Consider the following 11,693-nt stretch of genomic DNA (forward strand, 5'->3'; position numbering starts at 1 on the left):
TGTAGGCTGTTCTCGAAAAAGTTATTCTGTTGCAGATCAGTAGGGGAGTTATACACACACACACACGCACACACACTTGGAGAGTTATACACACACACACACACACACACACACACGCACGCACACACACACACACACACACACACACACACACACATATATATATATATATATATATATATATATATATAGATATAATAGCCTAAGTATGTATGTATATATATATATATATATATATATATATATATATATATATATAAGATACATATGTTTATTTGTTAGTTTCTTAATTAAGGCCCTTCGGGTTTTTACAAATAATTTTGTGTAATATATTTAAAGCTTTACAGTTAAAACTTATTGAAGTTGCACTGTCTGTTTCTTTTAGGTATAGGCCCATACATGACTAACAATCCACACGTAGCAGTTAGTTGCATGTCTATGTGTTTACTAAATGTTTTAAGCAAGCATTTAATTGTGTTTTTTCACAGCATTAGACTCGGCTCAGTTGCAAGTCCCTCTGACTCTCGGAAAAAAAAATGTGTATAATTATGTCTCTAGGGTCGGTGAAGTAAAAGTTTAAATGAAAAACAGACACGGGCGGGCAAAGAGATGATGGAAACATGGCACTTGTGAGCTTTGTTAAACTCGCGCGAGATAAGGAATTCCATGACTACCAAAATTAAGCCTGTTGTGTTTGTAGACTTGGAGTAAATAAACCGAGAAATCAATCAACAACCTCGTAAGGGCACTGAAAGTTCATTAACAACTACAGCGGTTTCGGATGAGAGCAGTCCTTATGATAATTTACAGTTATAATTATTATGCAATTAATTTTTATTATTATTTCCTCGTAACGAGAGGGTTTGTGAAAGTTGCTGGCCAGGAACAGAACAGGGCCAAATGCCAGGAACACACACGGCTATCCATCAAGCACGCATTACCATGCTGTTAGCAACTAATTAACAAATACAATCAACCTGGAAACTACAGCAATAAGAAGAGATCAGCAGGAGCCCGCTTCAGGGGCGCTTTCAATGTTGCCATGCGTCCACTTTTATTTATAGCACTAATTAAGCTAATGTAATTAAGTGATGTTAGTTTAAATCTAAGGTGAAAAACTCGACTGGAGAAAATGCGCTTGCGATGGGACTTGCACTGTAATAGAAAGTTTAACACAAAATAATATGATTTATTTCGGGTTTATCAATGCATATAATAGCCCAATACGAGCTAATAATAAAAACGTCGCCAATTTTTACAACTCTCAACTCAATATTGTAGACATATCCTACATCGTGAAAAAAGACACTTAGCTCCATCTTATGGACGTTAAAATAGATTAATAATAACAATAGCCTACTACTACTACTACTACTACTACTAACAATAATAATAAATATAACAAAATAAGAATTAAATATTATGAACGTAAATAACCATCGTTGAAAATACTTTATTTGGCTATAAACGTGTACAGAAAGCTCGACTTATCAACGCTGTACAAATAGGCCTATTCAAATTTATAAAAAATAAATAAATAAATAAAAAACCCTACTGAATTAAATAAGTGCATCAATAATCAAATGTTTAAGTTTATAGGCTACAGTAAACATATTCAATACGCTTCTCTCAAACTTGTGAGAAATGTCCAGCATGACCATCACGGTTAAATAATCCTGTTTAGACAGTGTTAGTTTTGGTTAATGAATGCTATGCATGACATTTGGACTCATGCAGAGACACACACAATGTTATCTGCTTCCATGATAATGGCTCATTAATATAAGCAGAGGTGGTCGCGTCATACCACCTCCACGAAAACACAAGAAGCGAACATTTGCATTCATCTTTTCAAGAGAATGGACTGACTCAGAAAAAAAAAAACAGCATTCAGGTTATAATATAATATAATATAATATAATATAATATAATATAATATAATATAATATAATATAATATAATATAATGCCCTATTTGACGCATAGACAGATACCAGAGGCAAATAAACCGTGTGACAGGCTGTGGCAGTGTAGCCTATTTATAGACTGTAGTCGAACAGAATAAAATTAAAAACTACGTTACATGAGAGGAACTTGCATTTTACTCAACTATGTAGATGTTGCTTTCATATTTAAGACATTTAACAATTAGCATTGCTAACCCTGGGGCGGTTTGCTCGGCAGGTGGAGGCGCGCATGAATCCGCCTTAGAAAAAAAGTTCATTTTCTTGGGGGTTTTCCGTAGACAATGGAGTTCCCAGATCCCACTGTGTTTTTAGATTCACGTTAACATAAGTTCACTTGGAGTGACTGCAGGCTATTGCTTCCCTTTGATGACGTTTTTATGATTGAGTGGATATTGGGGAGTTTATCGACCCCTCGCGTGCACATTTCCACTGCATTTTACGCCACCTTTAGTAAAGCATGTGGAAGGGTGGAGCATCTGTGTGTTTGCAATAATAGGCGGTGTTAGAGACATGTGTCAATCAAGCGTCATTCACAATCTCTAAATTTATCTAAATCTTGCAACTTCGCTTTCTTTTCTGCTGTATTTTAGAGCGCACACAAATGACTGTTTTGTTATATTTGTAGCGCATTTTAACTTCATTAATTATGGTGAATGTGCTTTATCAGGAAATTTGTTAGCTTTTTTAAGCTACAAATCATCAGCATTTATGAACAAAGGATTTAGTTGCATTTTGAAAAATAAACGTGCATGGAGTCGAGCTGATTCTTGAGTCATGCCTACTGTGTTTATAATGAAATATGCTGAGCAGCAATATCTGAAGTGTGTCTTGTGAATGTCCAGAGCGCATGTCTGGCTTTCCTCAGCACGAACTTTCATTTCTGTTTATAGAAAACGGTCATGCATAGCCTACAGTTTTCATTTTTCCACGCAGGGTGGGGGAAAAAAAGGGTGAAGACCAACATTTTTACGATTCATAGCTGTTGAAACCACAGTGACTTAAGGTCAATTTGCCTGGTGTACATTTGTTTTGTTTGGATTTTGTACTTTATAGCTAATGTCAGCACAGTCACTGATGCAAAGAAATGAAGAGGGGAGATGGACAGACAGAGAGAAAGAGAGTAAGAAAGCATTGAGCATACAGAATGCATCCAAACTCCAAACAAATTCCCATCTTTAGGTTAATACAGGTTTGACCGTTTAGACCGTGTCTTATCAGTCTGATGTTCCTCTTGAGGCACTGATGACAGACACTTATTTCTGCAACTCTTTCTTTCTTTCTTTCTTTCTTTCTTTCTTTCTTTCTTTCTTTCTTTCTTTCTTTCCCCAAACATTTGAATTGAAGTATATCATGGTTTTAAGGTATTACTATTTTTAACATGGATAATATTGAGAAATGTTTCTTGAGCAGAAAATCAGTATATTAGAATGATTTCTAAGGGATCATGTGACACCGCAGACTGGAGTAATGCTAAAAATACAGCTTTGCATCACAGGAAAAAAAATGCATTTAAAAATATATTCCAATACAAAATGGTTTATTGAACAGTAATAATATTTTACAGTATTACCGTTATTTAGATGTATTATGGATAGTTTTGCATACTTTCTTCCAAACCTGGATGATTCATCTGCTTTCTGCCGAGGTGATTTAGAGACAAAATAAGTCAGACGTCAACACAAGATTTATGTAACTGCAAAAGTGAGTATTAAAATAGATTTTTATGCTTTTATGGCTTATATATGGCAGCACATTTATGGTGAGCTCGCCTCATGGTTTAATGAGACAGACCTGCTTGTGATCCATGAACACTGTCAGTCAATTATTTCTATTCAAACCACATCAGTTAATAATAAAGCAGCTATGTGACATACACCCTAAACTATTAGGCCTTCTATTGATGCATTTTTTAGCAATCAGATTTCAGGAAAACAGTTTAAGTGGATTTTGTTGATCTCAGCATTGGCCGTGCCCAAGTAAGGAAGAGCGAGAAGGAGCCCCTCTCTAAGCATGTCTTTAAAGCTGAATTCAGATGTTTTCAATCAAGACAGTCTAATAAAGAGGTTAGCTCAGGTCATTGTATCAACACACAGTATTGCTTCACTCTGGCAGTGAGGCAGAAAATTGGATGATGCTCCCTCTCTGCTGCAGTTAATCGGGCATCATCCGACCGGTCCCTGTGGTTTTACAGTCGCATTCTGGGATGGAGCCACAGTCTCTGCGGATCTTGTGCAATTTTATTTTCTCTTCCTGTCCTGAGAGGCAAAACACAATGCAGAATATTATGTTCTGAACTTAAAATAAACAACAAAAATAAAGCAAAATGTACTTTAAATGAAAAGTCAGTAGAACCGTTTGGTGTGCAAACCTTTAGAGTAAACCTACTTACTGCTACTAAGCACATTGGACATCTTTTCTTAAAGGGATAGTTCACCCAAAAATGAAAATTTGTCAAAAATTTACTCACCCCCAAGGCATCCCAGTTGTGTCTGACATTATTCTTTAAGAGGAACACATTTGGAGTTATATTTGACATTGTCCTGTCTGTATATCTGTATAATTGCAGTGAATGGTGCCCCTGTTTCTGAATCCATCATAAAGATACTCCACACGGCTCAGGGGTGCTAACAAAGCCCTTCTGAAGCAAAGCGATGTGTCGTTTAATAAAAATGTTGTTTCTTAAAACTTTATAAACTGTAATGTCCAGCTTTCAGTCGTTCAAGCCGGTGCGTTCACAAAAAGGCGGTAGAGTGTATACGTACTATAGGTTAAACAAAAGACGAGAAGGGATTTTTGCTTTCACCTCTCTGCATCCATGTTCGTCACTCTCTCCCTGAATCTTATTGGGCCTTTTGTTACGATAATGTCATACACTCGACCACATTTTTGTGAACGCACCTGCTTGAGCGGCCGGAAGCTGGACATTACAGTTTATAAAAGTTTTAAGAATCTATATTTTACTTAAACTAATGCATCGTTTCGCTTCAAAAGGCCTTTATTAACACCCTGGAGCCATGTGGAGTGGTTTTATGATGGATGGATTATTTTTTTATTTTTCATATTCAGAAACAGGGGCACCATTCACTGCAATTAAACAGATTGAAACAGACAGGACAGTGTCGAATATAACTGTAATGTGTTCGTCTGAAAGAGGAATGTCAGACACGCCTGAGGGTAAGTAAATCTTGGACTAATTTTCATTTTTGGGTGAACTATCCCTTTAACTTTCTTGTGATCTATTACAACAGACGGCTTTAATGAGCCACAGTCTTTAAATTAGGTTCACAGTAAGTTCACTTGTTCTTTGGAGATTAAAAAAAAAAAGGGAAAACAAATAGTCTTTTGTCTATGGCGTCAACCTGTTAATGTTTTAACTGAAAAGAAAAAAAAATATATAGAGCTATTCACTTTTAATTTCAAAATGTTTGGTTGTCTTAAATGAATAAATCAAAAGGAGCTAGTTATTTTGCTAAAAAACAGGAGAAAAAAATTAAACCAATTTTATCATCATTAAGATTTCTAACAGGAATATTTACAAGAATACATCTAACTGCACCTCTTAATATATATGATTTTTCAAAGAAAATGAAGTATATTTTTAGGAACATTACATTTTCTAATTGGAATATTTCTTTTAAATAAATTATCCACCTTTAATTAAAGAATTTTAACAAAACATTATAACATTTTGGGCTGGCCGGTACTTATCCAGGTTGTACTTCTTAATTAATTAATCAATTCATTAATTCATTCATTAATAAAATATACATACATACATAAATTAAATAAAATTAGAAAGAAAAAAAAAAGTTGTGTAAAAGAATATTAAGCCCAGAACCATTATATTTATTTGTAATTGTTTATTCACCTCTAATTAAATGATTCTAACAAATGATTACATGTCTGATGCTTACAAAGTTTTACCCCTAAGAAAAAAAAAAAAAAAAAAAAAAAAAAAAAAATATATATATATATATATATATATATATATATATATATATATATATATATATATATATATATAAAGTGTTTTAAAACCATACTACTGTCATACTACCTTCCCTTCCCTTTTTTTTATACAAAACAGCAAAAGGACTTTACTACAGTAATGAAAAAGATAGAAAGTAAAAACAAACAAAACAAAGTAATGCATTGTAGTAATTTTTTTATATTTTTATGCGATAAAATAATGTCTTGATGCAATCAAAAAAAAATCAATAAAGTAGGCTTTATTGTCTTAATACAATATCTATTTATTTGTTTTTACATTACTTAAATATTTCTTATTTAAATTTAAAATGACTTAAAAAGACTAAAGATTTTTTTTTTTTTTTTTTGAGATTCAATAACTAGTCAAATTTGTAAACCGTAAAGTCTGGTATCTCAAGACAGCGTTCAGGTCACTGTCAAACATCTGGCCAGCTGAAACTCTATCCTTCTCTTCGGTCAACAAAAGCCTGGACGCTTTAAACCGCACACAGCCATCTGGCTCGGCCACTGACAGACCGCCATGTAGCCACTTTAGATGGCAGGATTATTGGGCTGTGACCGCCACGGCAGGATGCTCAGGGGACTGGGGGTCTGTGTCCCGCCACACAGGGAACCTGATCGGTGGGGGGATGACTGCAAAGAGCGCCGGCCTGCAGCAGCAGAATGGGCGCCTGGGGAGCAAGCGCTCACAATGGGGCCTCTCAGCACCCAGACAGCAACACACACAGAATGAGCAGCACAGAGAGGGGGAGCGGGATGAGGAAAAGGAGCATTGTTGCCAGCACACAGATGTCCGGGTTGAAGGTATGGAGTCAGTGCACCTGAAGGTCATCACACAGGTTAGAAGAGTGAAAAACAGATAGAATGAAAGAGAGGCAGTGGTTTCTCATGGGATCTGTCTGTTTGTGAGGGGAACAGACATTTACTTAGACCTGACAGAGAACACATTCTGTCCATTTGTGTGTCATACTTACTGAAGAGACTCTGTACAGGTGTGTTGGCTGAAGACTCAATGCAAACGTTTGGTATTTTGGGATATCAAAACTCTCATAATCATTGTTTTAGAGTTGCTTAGGTCACAGTTACACTTTATTTTAAGGTCCAATTCTCACCAATAACAAACCATGTTGCCTTGACAAACTCCTAATTTAAATCTTATGAATAGTTAGGAAAATAGTTGTTAATTTTATGCAATTTTATGCAAGTGTTACCAATTTCTAGGATCAAGGAGGTTTCCATAGTTGAGAAAGCTACTTAGAAAACCAAGAAAAACATATATTGTTTGTTCTGAAATTTCTTTGGAGAAATACAAAGAAGAAAAAAAACAGTAAGAGTACTGTTTTGAGATATATATTTACATTTTGGGATATATATATATATATATATATATATATAAAGGATGGAATTAATTGATGCAAAGTGACACTGTTACATAGAAAAAAAAGAGACAAAATATGCTTTTTTGTACTTTATATTCACCAACGAATGACAGTAAAATCAGCATATTAGAATGACTTAAGTAGGATCATGTGACACAGAGGGCTGGATTAATGATGCTTAAAATTCAGCTTTGCATCACATGAATATATTCTATTTTATAATGTAATAAAATAGAAAACAATTATTTACTTTATTTTTGATCAAGTAAATGAGGCTTTGGTAAGCATAGAAAGCATTGCAAAATCTGCTTTAAATCCCAAACTTTTGAACAATAGTACAATTTGGATAAAAGTGTCTGCCAGATGCATAAATCCTATGTTAAATTGCAGTATCAAGCTTGAAATCTAGTTAAACCTAATCGCATCTTTAGTGCGCTTGAAGTATTCTTCTAATAACACAGCACTGATGTATATGACTTAAGCATGTTAATACCATCTTAGTCAAAAAATAATTCTTCAATATTGTTTGTTGAAGCAGTCGAGTCCTTCTAAATGAAAGAGATCAGTCAGCATCAGGCCTCGCTAAGCTGAATCTGTATCTGATGCTACAATCTGCTTTCTGAACATCTGGCTACAACACGCTGTACAGATGAGACTAAATCAATATACTGTTATACTCCTCTGCCCACTCCCTCAGCTCCATCACGGCCAGCGCTAAGCCCCGCTAAACACAGAGTGATCATCCTGCTCTGGCCTCTCCACACGGCTGGTGCCAGGGCTAAGCTCAGTTTACTCTACTCTCTCTCTCTCTCTCTCTCTCTCTCTCTCTCTCTCTCTCTCTCTCTCTCTCTCTCAGGGCATGTGATGAGGGCTCCCTGCTGCGGGGCTCCGTTGTCATATCGGAAGGCGCTACAGACTGCGCACAGACAGCGCTTATGAGTATGAAACGCATGTGTACACTAACATAAACATATGCAAAGACAGATGATCAGAATCCACACATGCACCCTTATGTCCACAAACACACACTCCAGTTCAGGCCAGAGGTTCCCAAACTTCTTTTGTCAGCCAAACCCCCCTTACTTGGAATACCCCCAGAGAAAGTTCATATTTTAATAATTGAACAACACATTTGCATGTTCATGGTTCTCAGACGTTTGTTAATGTTCACATCGTATGCAAGTAATACACACACACACACACACACACACACTCACACACACACATCTCTCTACACACACACACACACACACGATGTCTAGATAGATAGATAGATAGATAGATAGATAGATAGATAGATAGATAGATAGATAGATAGATAGATAGATAGATAGATAGATAGATAGATAGATAGATAGATAGATAGATAGATGGATTGCATTATGCAATGCTTGTTTGGTAGGCATTTAATTTTCATTGATTTCATTTTTTTATTATATTGAATTTATAGTTATTTTTTAAGTATAAAGGGTTATATACATGTCTATAATTATTTATATTTAAAATGATAAAAAAATATTTATTTATATTTATATTATTTATTATTATAAATGTGTATTATTATAATAATAGTTATATAAGTGTAACTGTATTTATGTTATTAAACAATATATATTTAGGATTCATAAAGGACTGTGTGTGTTATATTATATTATATTATATTATATTATATTATATTATATTATATTATATTATATAAAAATGTAACAATATATTATTTTCATATTTTTAAGATTTATAATGTGAAAATCGAAAAGGATATTTATGAATTATATTTTGCTTTCTGTTTTATTTTAATACATTTAATATTACATCTGATTACTCACGTTACCACCCTAAAATTTCCTGGTTTAGTCTTTATCCTGCTATTTCCCATTTCCATTTAAAGTACACATTTATCAAAGAGCTTATGTTTACCAAAGAGGCTGGAATTAAATACAGAGCAGTGGAACAGAATGAGTGTGAGTAAATGACAGTATTTTGAATTTTGGATGAACTATCGCTTTCTGGTCTGTATAATGACAGGACATCAGTGGACACTGATTTCTCTGACAGTTGCTATGGTAGACATTTGTTGATGGTGGCGTGTGTCCAGCAGTGGACATAGATGGATGTGACACAGCTGGAGTGGGGAGGGTGAAGACGTGCTTTAGAATAGGAGGATTAGTGGCTCTATTGGACTCTGTATGGGGCTCAATTACAGCGTCCCCTGCATCCAGTACCCAGAGGGGTGAAATTACATGCTCTGACAGGGTACAGTGCCTCAGTGCTGGGGGTGAGCTGTGATGGATAACCACTGACCCAGACAGGGTCACGTCTGTCAGATCAAAACCTCAGTAGCAGGTTCAATGCATGTTAGTGTACATAGTGTCATTAAATGTGTTTAACCTTCATTATATAGACAGACACAGAACATGTTTATATGCACATCGTTTTCTGATTAAGGTCCATAATCTGGTTAAATCTTTGTTCTGAAATGTATTCCAAAGTTTACATGCTTTACAGCTTCTCTTGAATATGTATTCAGCGTATTATGAACAAACAAAGACGTGGATAGTTAAAGGGATAGTTCAAACAAAAATACAAATTCTGTCATGAAATACTCATTCACTGAATAAATTCATTATGTTGGTGTTTTTTTGCAAACAAAAAGTATTCTTGTAGCTTCATAACATTAAGGTTTAACCACTGATGTCACATAGACTATTTTAACAATGTCCTTACTACCTTTCTGGGCCTTGAACGTGGTTGTTGGTGTTGGTGTCTATGCAGGTTCAGAAAGCTCTCGGATTTCATCAAAAAAGATGAATGAAGGTCTTGTGGGTCTGGAACATCATTAAGGGTGAATGATTAATGACAGAAATAACTTTAATTTTTTTTGTGAACTTACCCTTTATTTGCCATTATATTGTTATGATTCTGATTAACACAAGAACATGTCAGATTTCTGGAAACAAAAATATAGATTTGATCAGGTTGTAGTAAACAATTTTCATGAAGCATGTATTATCAGAATACGACCTTGTAAATGCAGTCATTGAGAACAACAATTTTATATTGAGCAGAATTTGGACATATTTCAATTATGCAAATTGTTTGTCCTGTCCTGACCTGCCATGATCTGATTAAGCCAATATTAAGAATAATTTTTGTGCAATGTATAAATATTCATAATATCTACGGTCAATTAGTTCATCCAGTTTTCTTTACAGTATTCTCTTTTGTGACTAGTTAGTTAGTCATATAGCAATTTATGCTTGGTTTATGGCTTGTTTGAATAGGTAGCGGTTTCTTTTGCTCACTTAATTACCTGTCATTAGGAATTGGAATGCTAGATTAGAATAAAAAAAAATAAAAATACTTGTGTATTAGAACTCTTTTGCTTTCTTTGGTTTGCTACATGTTCATTGTTGTGTATATTGTTTTGTATGAGAGAAAATTTGTTTTGTAATTAGTCATAGTGGATTATGTTGGTTAATTACTCGTGTTGATTATTAATTATTTTTCTAGTATAAAGTTATGGAACTCCTATTGGATTTATCTAAAAGAAGAAAGTCTTATTACTTTTGAACTAACCCTTTAAGTTGAATAGAATGAGGATGAAATCAGAATATGCTTGATTGAGCACTAATCTGAATATTGTCAGGTTAGGTTATGGAAACCATATCATTGTGTTGACAGACGTCACACCCATGGAGCCTTGGCTAAACGTCTGATGCATATGGGACAAAAAAATGGAAACAATTCAGGAGTGTCGAAATCATCATCGGATTGGTTGAATTATACAGGATTACCGTGAGACGTGTGTGTCGCGTTCTTTAACGTTCCGCCTGGAAACAAAGATAATGTGGCACCAAACCCCTTCACGAAAGAAGAAAGCCACCGTGTTTACAACTGTGACGACCAGCAAATTATCAGGATCAACTAAACGCTGGATTTTCAAAAGTATGTGAAATATTTAAAGTTCACAGCATAGAATCTTTAAATTACGTCAGAGAGTTTTACACACGGCGACCAGTTATTGCGGCGACATTTCCACACCTCGAAACGTGACGATGAACAAAAGAAAATGTGATTGGTCAAATGGCCTCATGGGTGGGCCTTTGAAGGTCTGGCTACGAGAGACTAACAGATACATAATCGGAAAACCAGCAAATTCGGATTCATTTCCAAAACATTACAGGGCCAATAGTGGCCACAGCTGAATTTTTTTTTTTTAAATATAAACGTGGTTCCTCCCGATTCACTGTAAAGATCTCCCGCTGGCTCACATCATTACACACTGACTACAGTAAGTGGTCTGATCTGACAGGACTCATCTTGAAGTCTCCTCTGGATAAGTGGAAACACACTCAAAC

This window comes from Carassius auratus, chromosome 38, assembly GCF_003368295.1.
Source record: "Carassius auratus strain Wakin chromosome 38, ASM336829v1, whole genome shotgun sequence".
NCBI classification, from domain to species: domain Eukaryota; kingdom Metazoa; phylum Chordata; class Actinopteri; order Cypriniformes; family Cyprinidae; genus Carassius; species Carassius auratus.